This window comes from Protopterus annectens, chromosome 10.part0, assembly GCF_019279795.1.
Source record: "Protopterus annectens isolate FY-2018-M chromosome 10.part0, PAN1.0, whole genome shotgun sequence".
In the NCBI taxonomy this organism is placed as follows: Eukaryota; Metazoa; Chordata; order Ceratodontiformes; family Protopteridae; genus Protopterus; species Protopterus annectens.
This window is the reverse complement of record NC_056744.1, coordinates 22,725,395-22,743,944: the sequence shown is the minus strand read 5'-3', so window position 1 is coordinate 22,743,944 and position 18,550 is coordinate 22,725,395. Positions and strand designations below refer to the sequence as shown.

At 43.1% G+C, this 18,550-nt stretch overlaps 1 protein-coding gene across 2 annotated transcripts in view; it reads left to right on the top strand.

Annotated features, from left to right (window-relative positions):
• The window catches only part of UNK (unk zinc finger), an 874,631-nt gene that overhangs the window by 528,881 nt on the left and 327,200 nt on the right, over positions 1-18,550 (top strand). The gene's annotated exons all lie outside the window — the stretch shown is intronic.

The following is an 18,550-nucleotide window of genomic DNA, read 5'->3' as shown; positions in this document are numbered from 1 at the left end:
ACCTCTGTAAACAGGCAGACCGTGAGTGTGTGAAGGTGGGGAGGACAGACATGGAGAAATGCCTGCAGGTGAGTTACATCTGCCCTTTTTACACTGAATGCCATGCACTGGCTGGGGTAGTAAGTAGCATAAAGAAAAACTTGTTTGTGCATTTATATGGCCATTGGGAAATTTGTTGTTCTGCCTCTTTCCCTAGAGAGTAACATTAATTATATTTTGTCAATGGATTGATCCTTGAGCTTGAAAGTGTTTGAGGGAGATGCAAGAAAAATTGTTGCATGAAAGATTGCTCACATTCTGAAGGAGCTCATAGTATATACTTTTGCAGTTTGATGTAACAACATTCACTAGTCACTCCATATACATGGAGATTGCTGAGAAGAGAGAAAAGAGGTACTTTTTCAGTTAATATTTTTGCCACAAGGCAGATACTGTCTTTTCTTGCTTCATTGTCTTCATGATGATATTTGGTAGGGGAAGGGGTATCCTAAGGGACTGGAGTATGCCAACAGTGGCAATATATGTGTTTGTTATACATGTACCTGCAGGCTGTTGAATACTGCATCACATTGCAGAAAAATACAAGTGGTGCTGGTGGGATGCGGTTTTCTCCCGTTCTAACAGTCAAGCTCACATTGACTGCTTCTCCAGTACCAAGCCTATTTTCTCCATTTAATTCAGATTATGGAACTTAAATTCTTCCCAAGCACTTTAGTAGGAGGGATTTTCCATGAAAACAGCAAGGTACTATGGTTTTGGTGCTGTGCTGTGTCTGATAGCTGTGACTGTGAGTAATGGGTAAGGTTGGATCTATGCTGGTGGCAAAAACATTTATTAAAATATCACCACTACAGTGGGGAAAGGGCATATACCTTTTACTTGTCTTGCAGTACTCTACATAGTGCCATATATACTGACTGCAGTTCAGTGAAATGAGTTTTCATTAATCTGAGTTTTCAGCGAAGTGGTCAAGGTAAAATGAAATTCAGTGAAATGAGATTCAACGAAACAAAGTAGACCCATATATATATATATATATATATATATATATATATATATATATATATATATATATATATATATATATAATGTGTGTGTGTGTGTATTTATGCATAATTATGTATACATATATATGAAAGTGTATCAAAATATGTTGAAAGAGCTGAATCATGGATATTATAGAAAAGGCAGAGACTGGACTGGAGACCGAAACACTCAAGTATATGTAAGAACAAGCAACTAATTTGAAAATGGGAGTAAAAACAGAAGATTGATAGCCTTAAAATGGCTGAAGCATGGAACCTTAGTTTGATATACCTGCAGCAGTAACTAAAAGGACTTGAAAATATAACTGTACTTTTTTCTTTCTTAGATATTCAAGTACCTCTTAGCTGTTTCCTGCATTTATCAGTAAAACAGGTGACCTTTCATCTTTGTCTTGGTTTATTCTGTCTTTTTAACAGGACTGAAGCGTTTGTTATGTTTACTCTGTTTGTGGGCTAAGCAGGAGGTTGCTTTTTCCAAAAATTAGAAAGTTTTAAGAAATTTCCTGTTAGGTAAGATAGGATGTAGTAGTGCTGTGTCCTCACTTTTGACTCACTTTGATGAAGGTAAATATACAGACAACGAGAAAAAGATCCCTGTCTGAAATACAACCATCAGTACATAGAAAGGGAGACATTTTTATTTTAAATGTTTGCATTTGTTAACTGAGTAAGCCCACTGGGCATGGGTGCCCCTTTTCAAAGATGCCTGTGAGCACTCTCTTAAGTGATTTGCACAGTATTGCACAGTTTGCAAGTGGCAAATGAAACAATGAAACCCATACTGCAGGATGACGTGCATTAGCAATTTGCTGTCTTGACCTTCTAAGCTAAACTTCCAGAATTTTTTTCAAAAGCTGCTCAAAAAGAGTTCTTGAATCTGAGACTGTATTCTCCATACCTTCTTCACCAGTGCTGGCCAAAGGAGAGACAAGAGTAGTCTCCAAAATGTTGACAGAATCCATGTCTACTCATCCTTTGACCATTCCTCGAAAGGATGTTGAGGCAGAAGAGTTAGGGCTTCCCATTTGTCAGGATCTAAAAGGATACTTTGAATAAATGGCAGAATCTTTAGTGGTCCTTCTGTAAAACCAGGATTGGAGGAGTTTGCCAGACTTATGGTTTCACTGTAACACCTGGTGTCAACCCTTTTTGTGCCCATGTATGCATACTTTACCTGTGTCGTACAGGTACCTTCAGTCCCAACCTCCCATTCAGTGTACCCCAACCATAATATCTGCTGCCGTTAAGACTCAAATGTTTTGGCCTCATCTAAACCATGACTTCCTTGTGGTAAGCCATTCCCAGTCCCCAGTGTCTGTACTGAGGGATCAACAAGCTTAGATTTCATAGTAGCTATTAATTAGTTGGACAAGTACTTTTGGTGGTCTTGGGGATGTCTTTTATCCATCATTGTATGACACTCTGACATTGATCCTTGTGGTGCAGAAGTACCAGGTGCTGGGTCTTGTAGGAGTGCAGGGTCTGGGTAAAGCAACCTTTACAGGCTTTTCTACTGTAGTTGTTGGCAGCATGATGAACTTAGCCTGCATTGGCGTTTTAAGCTTCAGTGGGACAACTTGTGAATTCTTCACCACTTCCTCTGAGTCAGAGTGATTATGACAACCCACATGCTGTAGTCCAGTGGCCGTTCATAAAAGCACTCTTCTAGGAATTTAATGGTGAATTCTTTCTCTGCTTTGATTTGTTTGCTTGTTGTTCAGGTAAGTGAACTTGTCTTTCTCAAATCCTTGGCAGTCATGACTCTGGTTACAAGGACAAGAGCAACTGCTGTATGTGTATACAGAACAGACATTTAGCCAGACTGTTTTGTGGGAATGGGAGGATGTTGGAATTGGAGTACTTGTAGGATACTCTTTCAAACTTTATACAGACACTAACAAGAAGTCAGGATTGAACCTTGAACTCTGGAGTTGAGGTAGAAACCTCCACCGTTGGAAGAAGAAACGCCATAGCGGACCTTCAAATTTTTATTCATCTGAGTCTAGGAAAAGTGATATGAGGGTGTGTCCCTATACTCATCTACATTAATGCAGATGTGGAAAAGTGAAGATTCCCAGTCTTTGCTCCAGAAAACCCTAGTTTGGGAAAAATTCCTATTACAGTCAGGAAGAGAGCAGCTGCTCCCAGGAAGTAGTAGTTCTTTTCCAAAGAGAGATATGAGTTCCACAACAGAGAAGTCCGTCTGGGTAGTGTGTGTGTGTGTGTGTGTGTGTGTGTGTGTGTGTGTGTGTGTGTGTGTGTGTGTGTGTGTGTGTGTGTGTGTGTGTGTGTTCAATAATCACTTGCAGACTAAGAAAACTCATCTTGGCACTGCAGAGCCAATTCTGGAAGATTAGCTGAGAGAATTTTAAGGCACAAAGTGTTTTTCCTCTCTTGGGAGAGAAAACTACACATTGTGGTTGCTGTTTGGATGAACCCCATTTATTGAATAGTAGTGGGGCATCCATCTAAAAGGAAGCTTGAGGACTTTGAAGTTGATGTTCATGTATTCAGCTTTAGTCATGAGGTTGTTGAACTAGTTTATTCATATGCGCTACTCCAGAGCAACAATTAAATGAGGAAGCAGGAGCTTGTTGCATTTGTACCAGTTTTACTATACGTGCCAAGAATTTTGCATCATTTATTATACTCTTTCTTTATTTCATTCAGTAGATGTGACTAACTTTATATAAAAGTCTGGAATTAAAGAGAAACATGCAAAGTTAAAAAAATGACTCACTCTGGAGCCTTCTGAGTCTGGAAAGGGGCAATCATTAGGAGTCCTGGGTCTTTTGTTTGGAGTGGCACTACTGTCCCACTGGACATTAGAGTTCTTATGTTCACCTACCTTCTTGAAGTGAAGCTTGCTCAGATTTCTCTGTTCTCCATACTTTCCACATTATTTTAAGGGAGGCTAGTGAAGAGGAGGCTAGTGAAGAGGAGACAGTTTTAGACTTATTTGTGCCAAGTGACAAGTAAGAGTTAACAGAGAGAAAGGCAGTCTGAGAAGGAATGGGAGAAACGCTAGTCATCTCCAAACTCCAAATCACTGAATACCAATAACTGAGAACACTGTCCAAAAAGGTTTGAGATACTTTTTTCCTAATGTTCTGAACATCTTCCTGACTCATTTATGCAGTGATGTGGCAATACAGCGTCCAGCAGGATCGCCGGGTGACTGACTAGACTCATTTCTCCACGTTTTGCCGCATAATGCGCATTTTAACGTTTTGCGGTGCATGCTTTTTGCGCCGGCGTCCGGGCAGCAAATGACTGTACAGGACAGGTTGGCCGTAATTTTGACCGAATTTATTTTTCAGACCCAATTTTATGAAAGGAAGCAACTTCGCTGAAATTTTTGTTTTTTTCTTGCCAGGCTTCAGAAGGATTATTCGAAAAGTTAACAAATTGTGTTTTTTGCCTTTCTTGATACCGTGACTATTGGTTTGTTTTTGCCCGCTCTTGGATAGAACTGGAGCACTACGTTCTTGGCCGCTTATTTAACTAGCGTACCATTAAGCGAACTATTAATAATAGAGTAATGATTGTGCGGAGATAGTGTTTTTAAGCGCAAGGACATAATATGCCGGCCGGCCTAGGGTACGCCTTTGCGGTCCAGCGCGTAATTTTTCTAAGCCGCTCAGGGGGAGGGTGAGGTTTTGCAACCCGGACAAGGGTCTTAGTCTCAGATTTGTTATTGTTAGAGGCCAGCAGTCTCGGACGTCAGGATGGCAAGGCTGAGGGAAGGACAGGATCAGCCTCTCCTAGTCTCAGGCCAGGGGCAGGGGCTTCACTTAACTGTCTGCTTCTCTTTTAGAGTAGAAGGGCCTCCCAGGTGCTTCCAAGGCTCTTTCGCCTCTTATTTGCTGTCTCAGCTGTGGTAGGTTGCTAGCTTTGGCCTGTGCCTAAGCCCTATTGATTGGGGTGGGGCTTTCACGCCACTCTGATTAGAGGTTCTAAAGGAGTTTGATAAAGAGGCCTAGTGTGGAACAGGCTGGGAGTAGAGTTGTCGAGTGTTCAGGTTTAGAGTCTCCTAGGGTCCCTAGTTAAGTGATTAGGAGTCTCAGTTCCTTCAGACTTCTGATTCTCCTGTCTTTCATTTCCAGAGCTGATGATTCCATGAGATCATGGATCTTTCTGATTTGCTCCTTCTCCTAAAAGGGAAGATTCTTCTTACCTTGACTCCTTCACCCATGATAGGGCCCTCTTGTTTTTGGAAAGGCATATACTTCTCCCATTCCTCCTCTGTTGAATGTGGTGGAGTTTGAACCCCAGAATATCTGTGCCCCCTGCCTCTTGTCTGAAGCTCCTGTTACCTGATCCCCTTTATAGCTTGCCCAGGCTGGACCCTATTTATTTTCCTCAGGTTAAGTATTATAGTAAGCTTTGGTGGTTAAAATCCTGGTATTAATTTAAGAGTCCCAGGGGCTCTGAGGTGTCTGATTCCTCAGGGCCTAAAGATCCACTCCATTTCCTTGGGATATTTGGGGTAGCCATCCAATGAGTTAATATGTGCTTTGGCCCTTTGAAATTAATTGATTTTCTCAATTACAATCTTGGTATAAGGTGTTAAAATTTACAGAGGCTGAGTGAAAATTCTTAATTTGTTTGGTTCATATTGTATTGCAAGGTGGTTGCTTTTCTTTGCAGTGTGGTTTTTGTTCAGGTTGTGTCTTTGGTGAGTGTTAAGTGACATGCCTCGTTTGCGGATCACATTTGCTTCAGGGATCAGAATTCCTAGCTGCATGTATGCTCTTTTAAATTGGATCAGTTAAGGTCTCTGATGTGTTGTTGAATACTCCGGAAAGCATTTACATGAAAATTGGAGGATGCAAGAAGTCCTGAAAGATGTTTTTGAGTTTTTTGCAAGCAGTTTAGTAAGTTTAGTAGGAAATTGGCGGACTAAGCAGTGTCAGCTTGATTGCTTATGGTTTGTAGTCTAGCACGTGGTCTAGAGGGGAAGGCCCAGGGCTCAAGGTTGCGGTTCCAGTCTATAGGTAGGCTCAGGACTGCTGGTCTGAGGGCAGGGGGGCAGGGGGTGTGAGCAGAAGACCAATGACCTGCCTTCAGCTGGTGAGGGTCTCTCGCCTCCGTGGCTAAGAGATTGTGATCTGCCAAGCTTTTCAGCCTGAATTGGGATTTAATCACTCAGGAAGGATGATTCATCTGAATATTATTCCAATTTCAGATTTAATTTATTTAGACATACCTTTCAGATGTCATATGGTCCACATTTACCACAACACAAAGCCCCTTTCAAAAGCATGCCTCAAGGCCCTCCAGCACAACCATCTATCCTCAAGGGGCTTCAGTTCAGTTACTCCAGATTTATTCTCAGCAGGGTCCCAGTACCAAAGAAGGGGAACACGCGGAGACCACCTCTGGCCTTTTCTATCCTCAACACTTATCTGGACATTCCCAAGTTCAAGATGGAGACTCTATCCTCCAATCATTATCTGACAAGATTCACTGGCGTTAAGCAACTTTGGACTGTTATAAGCTATCAAAGTGCTAGAATATGTTGCAGCAATGCTACTGGCGTTTCTAACTATCATCCTCTAATTTCTTTGCAGTGCTATTTCATGCTGGTTTTGTATTATCAATTCAGCCCAGAGTATTCACAAAGGTTCTGGGTCTATTGCATTACTTCTTATCCTTTATCATTCAAATCTATCTTCTGGCTCCACTGCCTGATTCTCTTCTCAAGCAAAGGAAAACCTATACTTGGACTGTCATATGATGCACTAAGCAGTGCTAAGATGGAAAAGGGTATTCTGTGAATAGGCATAAAATAGACAATAGTACCTCAGGTGACATAGAATTTGGGTGTGGAGATGGACTACAGCAGCTCCGGACATGCTTAACCCCGGACAAACAAAAGAGCCTGTCACTTTACTTCCTTCAAAAGGCTCTGTCTTCCTCATCAGTCCTGCAAGGACAAGTCCTCATGGCTCCTTGGTTTCTGGTTCAACCCATCTTTATGTTGCAGCTGATATGGCTGCAATGGAGGATGCTGGCCAATGCAACACAAATCTAAAATGAATTGCACACTACAAGATTTGGAGCAATACATGTATTTCAAAGAATTTGGACAAAGGGGAATTTGCATGTGGACCCATTCATGTCACTCAAACAAGTGGTCTTCAGGTGACCCGGCCAGAGGCGGTGCCAGGGATGTAACTGACAGAGGCCGGCGACTGGAAAGTGATTTTCTGTAGACACTCAAGTAAATACAGCTACCTCATCTAAATGGACTACAGCATCTACATATCTGCCAGTTTATACAGCACATAAGTCCAGTGCACATCATTGCAAGCCTTAGTTGACATGAAGGGACTGTCAACAGGCCAGTTTCGTGGTACAACACAACTTGTCAGGTGATTTGTAGGGCAACTGGCATGTGTTCAAGACATCACAGCAAGCAAGCAACACATTTGCCTGGATGCTGCGCTTCAAGGCAGGTTGCTGCTCAGGCAAAGGTTTCTGCCAGGAGCACAGAACTCCTCAAAGCAGATGTATTCAGCAGAAGAATCATGATCTTGTGGTGAATCAATCAGCGACTCTGATATGGACAGTGAAATTGGCAGTGTCAAGGGAACTCCGTGTTCTAGGATTCCCAGAAGTTCTCAGTGTGCAAAGGACCCCAAAAACAAAATGTACAAAAGTAAGTTTCATCACACATCACACAAAAAAACAGCTCTGTCTTTCTCTTCAGTAAAACCTTGTTCATGCCAAGTCTTTACCAAGGTCTTCACAGCAAAGGTATTACTGGCTTAGATAGCTCCTCCAGACAGGATTGGATTGATTTGGGTACCCGATTGGCCCCTGCAACACTTGTAGCCTCCATGGCCTTCACCTCCTTCAGCCTGCTTCTCTTTCTCCTTGATTCTCTCATCTCATCTCCTCAGCGAAGTGCCATTCATCATATGTCAAGCAAGCTTCTTCCTCTTCTTTGTCAGCACCTCGTGTTGAAGAACAAGGTCTCAAGTTCTCAACAATGGGTACATGAAGCTAGAGATTATAGAAGGGGAGAGTGTAGTAGTACTAGGAGAGTGTACGCAAAATTGGATTAGAGATTTATAATTTGTATTACAGAGATTTTATTGCCTAATTGATTCAATTTCTCCTGAATCATCTTATTTGGTTATTGGACAAAGGTTTGTCCTTCAATTTCATGCTGAATCATGCTGCAGCAATTTCAATTTACTCATGATTTTGACCCACCTTTGTTTTTGTTCAAATTTTTTCAAGGGCCTTTTCTTATAAGACAAAGAACATAAGACCCCCACGTAGATTCCTCTCTGGTTTGGGGATCTCAATTTTGTGTTGAAAAACTTACTCCCTTTGTTTTTCCTTATTTGCTGCAGCTGAATTGCTGAATTTTTGCTGGTTTTAAATTACTGCTTTTGTTGGCTATTTTGTGCAAGGTGTTGAGAGCCACTGGTTGCAGTAAGCAGTAGAGCTTTTTTTCATTTTTCATATATGATGGGTTTCGTTTGCATTTTTGACTGTTCCTTTATTTATGTCAGTGTGGTTTCTTTTTAAACTAAATCAAAAACTAAATTTTTGCAAACGCTTTTGCAGACCCTCAAAATAAGGGGAAAAATTTTTGCACAGGACATTATGTACAGATTTTTGCGTTATCTCTAAAGCAGGACCAAAGATTTTAGCAGTAGAGAGTTTTTTTGCTTTCTTTGTTTTCAAACAACAATTTTCGACAAAACAAAACATTTCATTTAGTTTTTTGGCCCATTTTTTTGGTGGATTATGGCCATGAGGTTATTTGAAGGTCCCAGCTGGGATTAGAGCTCATTCCACTAGGGCTACTAGGGTTCCAACACTTGGCAACTACTGGCAGCTGCTAGGATAATTTCAGAAGCAGCAGTAAGCAGTTTCTCTTTCTCTAGTATATACGCCTGCCTATATACTTTAAGCACAGAGCTGGTTTTGCCACAGCTGTTTTAAGGCATGCTGTGTACCCTGCCGCTACTTTACACCCTGCTACCCCCCTATTTGCCAGCTTTGGGATTCAATTACCAGGACTGGACTGCAGGAGGGCAGCAAGGGAAGACGTAAGAACATAGTACACCTATGTAGATGTTGAGATGTTCTAGCTCTCTGGAATCCTCTTCCTTCCCTGTCCCTCCTCCTTCCCTTTGTGTTTTGAGGTGGTTGTAGGTGATTTTGTATATATATTACTGTATATATTGTACATATATTGTACATGTTGTTTGGTGCAGGTTTTTTTGGACTTTCTTCTGACATCTGGGGCAAGAAAAAGAAAGAGGAGAGAAAGAAATGTCATGGAATAAGCACCCCTGGCATACTGGACGCCACCCCAAGGCGCCATGACCACGCCAGCCTATACTCTGTATTCGGGCCGACTGGGACGCGGGGACGCTACCAATAGTAGTCAGGACTGCAGCAAGGGAATCCTCGAACATCTACATTTATGGTAGGTACAAAACTGTACTTTGTATCTTGAACATTTGCCACAGAAGGTCTGATGGTCGGCAGACTTCCAGAGCTTTTCTCCTGGCCATGTGGACACACTCCAACCTGAGATCAGGGCATCAGTGGAATAACAAGGATGTTTGCTTGTACCATCTTCAGTTCTTTCTTGCCACATTTTGCTCAAGATCAAGTGTGTTTTTGTTGTGTCACCAGTCTTTCCATGCAGCCTGGCTTCCACAATTTTGATAATTACCCTGTTGGGGAAATTTGTCTCTCTCTCTCTTTTTTTTTATGCTAGACTGTTTTAGCTTTCAGGCATCACAACTAAATGTCAGATTCTGAATACAAAATTAATAATTGTGTAGACTGTGGGAAAGGGACCTGACTGTCCCCATTGTGCCAAGTTTAAACAGAAGACAGACAATCAGAGTGAAATCTCTCTGGGACTTAGAAAAAAGTCACACATTTTGTCTTGGACCTCCTTGGCATCAAGTAAGTCCACCACTGACATCCCACTGGAAGAGATGTATTCAGAGAAGCACCCATTCGAAGACAATATACTGGGAAGCTAATGACAGTCCATCACAGTTTGAAGAACCTCTAGATTCGAGGATGTAAGATATGGTGCCACCCCCTGTGAGACTGCTATGTTCTAGGTTCAAGGATGGAAGATGCACTTCTGTTGAGACCCCTGTGGAATTGGTGTGTTCTAGGGTCAAGGTTGGAAGATGCACTTCTGGTGCGACCCCCTGTGGGATTGCTATGTTCTAGGTTCGAGGATGGAAGCTACACTTCTGGTGCGACCCCCTGTGGGATTGCGGTGTTCTAGGTTTGAAGGTGGAGAATACACTTCTGGTGTGACCCTGGTAAGATTGGTGTGTTTTAGGTTTGAGGAGGTAAGATATTCTTTTGGTGCGACCCCTGTTGGATTGCTGTATTCTAGGTTCGAGGATGGAAGATGCACTTCTGGTGTGACCCCTGTGGGATTGCTGTGTTCTAGGTTTGAGGATATAAGATACATTTCTGGTGTGACCCTGTGGGATTGCTGTGTCCTCAGTTGGGGGATATAACATACACTTCTAGTGAGGCTCTTTGTGGCATTGATTGCTGTGTTCTCAAGATATAAGCACATCTTCTTCAGCGGAATGCACCCTGTTTGTTAGTCAGTCTGGAGGCTTGTCCCCATGTCTCAGATTCAAACACCTGAATTATTGTTAACAAGGGTGAGAGCAGCACCCCTTTTTTATTAGTCCATAACAATGACAATAGTACTAAGATGGAGATTTTAGATGTTCATCCATGATCCATTAACCTTTAAGGTGGCACAGCTTGTGAAGAACAATCAGTGCTGTGGGTCCCTTCTGTGAAAAGGAAAAGGAAATCATTGTCCCTGAAAATTCTGATTCCTCTGACTCAGAGGTGGGTGAAATGTCTTATGTAAACCTAATCGCTTCCCTCTCCCTGTAGGAGTCTGACATTTAGGACATGTTAACTGCAGCTTCCTCACAGGATGTATCACTTAAGGAGTCCCTTCATAGAAGGAGGGAGAGCTCTTACAGGAGGCTAACAAATTTCCCCAGGCCTAGGTAAGGTATATGGAGTTTTGGACCCATATGGCTGAATAGATATCTTGGATGTCCTTCAAGGATGCATCTGCAGTCCTTACAAATGGGTTGTCCTGTTGTCAGGCAGCCCTTCGGTCGGCCGGATTCCAAAGTCTGGGTCTGGCCTCGGCTGGTGTCGCACTTCACCCGACGTCATAGCTGCAGTTCTTCGGGTATAAAGGCATCAGCTGACACCATTTTCCTCAGTCTTTCTTGCCGCGTGGCACCCGAAGCAGAAGCTGTTCGCAAGTGCCAGTCGGTCAGAACCAGAGATTACTACTACCGAATACTACTACGAAGACTTCTAAAAAGCTAAGTACCCCGTTGGGGACTCTTTCTTGCCTCAGCCGATGTCAGAAAAAGTGAATAACTGTTTAACTTGTGGGAAACAAATACCTCATAAAGATTTCCACTCTTACTGCTTACCCTGTTTAGGCCCAGACCACGACGTAGCAGCTTGTCTAGCCTGTGCTTCTTTTAACCGGCGGACGCTTAGACATCGGTCTGAATTTGCCGAGGAGTTTTTCGGCTCCGATTTTGCTTATATTATGCCGTCGGATCATCCGACTACGCAAATGTCTAAAAAGCGCAAGGAAAAGGACCGACACTCGCGGCCCGCGGCTTCGGCCGAAACCGCGGTTAAGCCAACCGCGAGTGTCTCGGTTTCGGCTGAAACCGAGCAAGTGGTTCTTCCTTCAGCCGAAAACTTACCTTCTACCGAGGCCTCTTCCAACCTGATGGAATCGGCTTCAGAAAACACACCTGCTGTTGCAGTTTCTCAGGAATTATCTGACACTATTCCCTTGGATATTTCAACCCCTGCACGTGGGGCTGCTAGGCCTCCTGCAACCATGTCAATTAAGGCCTTTGCCAGGGCTAAAGCAGCTAAAGCAACTAAGACTGTGCCTGCTAAGACCCCCTCTCACAGGCCCAGCTCTAGTTCTCAAATGCTTAGTTTAGCAGAGGATCTCATTTCTTTAATCCGGGGATCCCAACCTCAACCAGACAGGGCCTCTCAGCCACCACCAGAGAAGAGGCCTAGAGCAGAGCCCCCTCAGCCACTTTCTACAGATGATTCCTCTGATGATTCAGATGATTCGGACCCTCCAGAGGCTCCTTTCTCCCCTTATGAAGACTCTGATGCTGAAGAGTCCATCCCTTCTGCCTCTCCGCCTGAGGAATTTTCCTTTGGGGAAACCTTGCATGCTATGAGGGAACAATTTCAGTGGCAGGGCCAGGATTTCTCAGACTCCAGAAAAAGGCTTAGAACCTTTCTGCATTTACCACAACATAGGCCTTTAGCCATACCTCCAGTTCTTTCTGTTGTAGATGATGCATTTAATGATGCTTGTACTGCTCCTGATTCTCTACCTCCAGCCCCTGCTAAGCCTGATAGATACTACAGGGTCCCGGACACACATTACCATTTGTATAAGGCTCCTTTTGCAGATCCCGAGACTATCTCCCAAGGACCTAAGGCTGTAGCAGCTACTTCTGCTAAGAACCCCCTCCCCTCAGAAAGGGAATCCAGATCCTTAGAGAGATGGGGTAAAAAAGTTTACACTTCTGCTACTCTTTCACCTAGGGCCTTGAACTGTCAATTTCACATGATCCAGTATCAAGAATTTATGCTAGACCAGTTAACCAAAAAACTGTCCTCTGATGAATCATTAGATAAAAAATTTGTTCAGGAAATGGTACATAACATTCAGCAAGTCAGTAACCATTCCATAAAATGCGGCTATGATGCACTGGAGGCTTCCTTTAGATCAGCCATGACTGGCACAGTTATCAGAAGGCATGCATGGTTAAAAGAACAGGCATTACCAGACCATGTTAAGTCCAAACTATTAGATGCTCCTATGGATAAGATCAATTTGTTTGGCGCTCCTGCACAACAGGTGCTGAAGAAAATGGAAGAGAAGGCAAAATCTGTCCAAACAGTAAAAGATTTCTTACAGGTCCAACCGCCAAGGTTTAGCAGGAATTGGCCCTCCAAGAATTGGTCCTTTCCAGACTCATCCAGAGCTCAGAGGGGCAGGAATAGGCGTTCAAGAGGCAGAAACCAATCCAGGGGTGCCTACAGGGGACGCCAGTGGCAGAGTAACAACCAATGAAGTACAGCCACAGACACAGCCACCAGCACAACTACAGGACAATCACAGTGACTTGGCTCTGGCACCGCCTACCAGGGAGCAACTAGAAGCACCCTTAGGCAGGAAGCTAACCTTATTTTCAATAAACTGGCATTACATCACAAGAGACAAGTGGATTTTACAGACAATAGACCAAGGCTACAGGTTTCACTTCCATACTCTACCAGGGAAGAGAGGAATGCCAAACCTACCTCCAAATCAAAAGGCAGAAGCTCTAAAACAAATATCACAATTATTAAAGATGAGAGCTGTGGAAAAGGTACCATCTATGGAGCAAGGAAAGGGATTTTACTCCAGACTATTCCTGGTACCAAGAAAAGAGAGCAAATGGAGACCTATTCTTGACCTGTCTGCTTTAAACACATTCCTCATTGTTCCAAAATTCAAAATGCTGACTCTACAGCAGCTTCTTCCCATGCTGGGCAAGGAGTCTTGGCTGGTAACTCTAGATCTCAAGGAGGCATACCTGCACGTCCCCATACGACTAAATTGCAGAAGATACCTCAGATTTCTTGCAGAATCAGAGCATTATCAATTCTCAGCATTGCCCTTTGGCTTATCTACTGCGCCCAGAGTGTTCACGAAATGCCTGGCATCAGTAATTGCTCATTGCAGGCTTCAGGGAATCCAAATCTACCCTTACCTGGACGACTGCCTGATACAAGCGGACAACAAAAACAAGCTAGCAGAAGACTTACAAAGGGTCATCTACCTGCTACAAGCCCTGGGATACACAGTCAATATAAAAAAGTCAAGGCTGATACCATCCCAAAGAATAACCTTTTTGGGTGCAGAGTTGGACACATCAAAGCAAATGGCATTCCTAACAGTAGAAAAACAGGAGCAACTACCTCTCTACTTCTTGGCATTAACAAAACAGAACCATCTGACAGCAAGAAAAGTACTGCAAGCCTTGGGCTTCATGGCATCCTGCATAATATTGGTTCCTCATGCCAGACTGCATATGAGAAAACTACAGTGGTACCTAAGGAATTTATGGTCTCAACACAAGCACAGCTTAGAAACCCAGATTCCAATTATTCCATGCCTGAAGCAAGAATTCCTATGGTGGGCTCAGGCTTGTCAATCAAACCCAGGATTGCCCTTCCACAGTACTCAACCAAGCCAAACCATCACGACGGATGCCTCAGACCTTGGTTGGGGGGCCCATATGCTGGACAAGTGCATACAAGGCTTATGGACTCAAGACCAGCTGCACCTACACATAAATCTAAAGGAAATGCTGGCAGTAAAACTGGCAATTCAGGCATTCAGACCATTTCTCCAACAAGGTCAATTGATGATAAGGACAGACAACACCACAGTTATGTGGTACATCAACAAACAGGGAGGCACACATTCGTATCCTCTTTGCCGGATGGCACTGCACCTCTGGAATGTGGCCCTGAGCTATAACATTCAGTTGAAAGCAATTTTTGTACCAGGAAAAGAAAACATCTTAGCAGACATATTAAGCAGGACTACCACAGATGCCCACGAATGGATGCTGCATCCGGACATCTTCAAAACCATTACAAGAAAATGGGGGCTTCAAATAGACTTATTTGCATCCCCACGCAATCACCAGCTAAAGAAATTCTGCACAAGGACGTACCACCCACTTGCTTGGAAGGTGGACTCCCTATCCTTCAGTTGGAAAAGCCTGACAGCATATGCATTCCCACCACTTCCTTTGATGCACAAGGTGCTATTGAAGATCAAAGAGGAACGTCCAAGGATCATTCTGATAGCTCCAGACTGGCCAAGGCAACATTGGTACCCATTACTGAGGAGCATGTCTCGGGAACAAATATGGCCACTACCCCTGGTTCCCTTGCTGTTAACACAGAACAACTACAACAATCTGCATCCAAACCTGAAAACTCTGCAGCTGACTGCCTGGAACATTGCATAAGACCAATTAACCCAAATTTATCCCAAAGGGTTAAAGACATTATCCTTGAGGCTCGCAGACCCTCAACAAGAAAAAAATTATTCAGCAAAATGGAAAAGATATCTCACTTGGAGTGCTGCAAAAGGAGAAGATGTGTCACTGGTAAACATAGCCAACATCCTGGAATACTTGGCAGAGCTCTTCCACACAGGCCTGTCCTATTCCTCCATCAAGATTCATGCATCAGCTATTTCAGCAGAATACGACTTGGATCCTCCTGTCTTCTCACATCCTCTGCTCAGACAGTTTCTGAGAGGAATTAAAATGTAAAGCCTCCTAGGAAACCACCATTACCAGCATGGGACCTGAACTTTGTGCTAGAAAAATTGACACTTCCTCCTTTCGAACCAGCAGCAACAGCAGAATTACAATACTTATCATGGAAGACTGCTTTCCTGCTGGCAATCACTTCAGCAAGAAGGGTATCTGAACTTCAGGCATTAATGGCAGTACAACCCTTCCTGATCTTCCATCAAGATAGAGTGTCCATGAGAACAAATCCTTCCTTTATGCCTAAGGTGGTCTCCAGAGTTTCTTTAAATCAGGCTATCCACCTACCTACATTCTTCCCCAACCCACAGAACAGGGAGAAAGACTGCTGCATACCTTGGATGTACATAGGCAATTACGCTACTACCTGGACAGAACCAAGGGCAATAGAAAAACTGACCAGCTACTGGTAGCATATGCAACAGGAAGGGAAGGAAAAGCAATTTCAAAACAGACAATCTCCAAGTGGATAGGAAATTGCATTAGATTTTGTTACTCCTACCATGGAAAGAAAACTCCAGAGAACATCAGGCCTCACTCTACAAGGGCTACAGCCACTACCACAGCCTTCTTACGAGGAGTGGCTACCAAGGACATTTTAGAGGCTGCTACTTGGAGCTCCGTGCATACATTTGCCAAGCATTATAATTTACCTTTATACTCTAGATCCTGAGCAGGTTTTGCCACTGCTGTTTTGCAAGGGATCCTAACTACACCATAACTTTATTTTTCCTCCTCCCCCAGTTTGGCTATGGTATTCTACCCATTTGTAAGGACTGCAGATGCATCCTTGAAGGACATAGTACAGTTTTGTACCTACCATAAATGTAGATGTCCGATAGGAATGCATCTGCAGTCAGGATTACCCACCCCTTCCCTCTGTGGTGCTCCTAGGGTATTTGCCCATCTTATAGCTAGCTGGGGGAATCTATTATGGTGCATTTGTTTGTATATATGTACATACATGCTTATTTTTGTGTTTGCTCTCTACTATTTGGAATCATTGGCATTTATCCAAATTTAGCCTTCCAAGAGGGCACCTGGCATCTGGGGCAAGAAACACTGAGGAAAATGGCGTCGGCTGATGCCTTTATACCCGAAGAACTGCAGCTATGACGTCGGGTGAAGTGCGACACCAGCCGAGGCCAGACCCAGACTTTGGAATCCGGCCGACCGAAGGGCTGCCTGACGACAGGACAACCCATTTGTAAGGACTGCAGATGCATTCCTATCGGACATCTACATTTATGGTAGGTACAAAACTGTACTTTTTATAAACTAAGAGTTTGTTGCTATGCAGCCACATGCAGAGTATATTAAAGTTCTTTTGGATTTCATTGTGTACTGCTGTCTAATGAACAGTAAAAGGATGATGTCATTAGCTTGCAAATGATTTGTGACTTTGGTAAATCAAGAATCCATGAGAAGAGTAAGAGACTTAGAATGAAGTCTTAGGGGGCACTGAATTCAGAGCACTATGTTCTATTCGATACCTGGAGGATCCTAACAGTTTTTGAACCAAAAAATGTTTCCTCACTGAAGCCAGCTTTAATTTGTCTAGTAGCAGGGAGTGGTCAGTGGACTGAAATGTCTGTCTGTTTGTTTAGGTGCACAAAGACAAGCCCCGGTTAAGATCCCCCCTTCTCCTTCTTGTCATAGAAGGAGCCTGTTACATTCTGTATGCCTGTCACATGACCCTTTTCTAGAATCCTATGATGGGCTTGAGTAAACAGACTATGCTTGTTTACGTGGTCAGGCAATTGCTGATAGATCAATCTGTGAAGGATTTTTAGCTATTATGCTGAGACTAGAGATGGGGAAGTAGTCCTGAACTTGTATTTTTTTTGTACAGGTATGAGTCCTAGTTTGATTAAGAAATGAAAGAACAATAATAGATATAAAAGAGTTTGGAGAGAGTAAAATATAGGCTTAGGGATTGGCTATAATTTGTGCTACCATATTTAGGAAGGCAGAGGTGGAATAGTTCACGTATGTGTACCACCCCTGCATTATAGTTTGTTGAAGTGCTTTAACCACAAGGGTTCTTGTTGAAATTCTAAGGACCACAACTTTAATCCTCAGAGGAATGAGACTGAAAGAATATGGGGATATGTGCCAAACCCAAGGACTTGGGTCACACACTTCTGATAGGGTGATTTGGAATATGAAATATTCTTTGGATCTGCTTGAGGTCAGATTAGGGAAGAAAATGGTGGAAATGAAACTTTAATGATGAAATGTCATCTTTGCCCTGAGGACTTCTTTCTTGTCAAGTCATGGCTACTACAGTCATCCCTTTACAGATCACTGTAGACAGAACTTGGAAGTCTTACAGATCGCTTAGAAGCTTTCAGCTTGCGTCCACCTGCAAGGTTTGGTGGAGCTATCCCCTTCCTCTTCAGTCGGTAAAGCTTCAAACTTAATTAGCCATCGAAAGTCATCTTTTTGATGTAGGTCTTAATAATTGTACCATCAAGAAATGTGTCTGCCTTCTTGCTTTCTTAAATTGTTTCTGCCTGGTGACGAACAAGACTATGCCCCTCCCATTAGACTAGTAGTGCAGTTTCTCAAGGGGCTCCTCCACCACTAACTGCACTTTAAGAATCCATAAGACATGAAGAAGGCTCCATGTTTGGACACTCCTGCATCATCTGGACCTTCTAGCTGCCATGATCAGTGATCTTAGAATGACTTTAATCTCCCTGTGTTTGTAGGTATTGGACTGGATTGAGAGATGTCTGTGGTTGCAGAGTCACCATGTGTTCACAGATCCTGTTGAGTCAGACCCTCTTTTGTTCGTGGATTGGTGAACTTCCTTTGCTAATCAAAAGGTGTTTCTATCTTTCTTGTAGCCAGGTCAGCCACACATCCTGGTAAGAGATGCCTCACAAGTGGGGGAAGAGTTATTTTACAGGAATGGTCACTTTAACAGAGAGGAGAATGGACACATCATCTCTTTAGATCTGCAGGCAGTTGTGTAGGACTTTAAAACTAAGGAGTGCAATCTGCTTCTAGATCGTATCCTGATCCATTCTGACAATAATTTCACTGTATTATACCTGAACA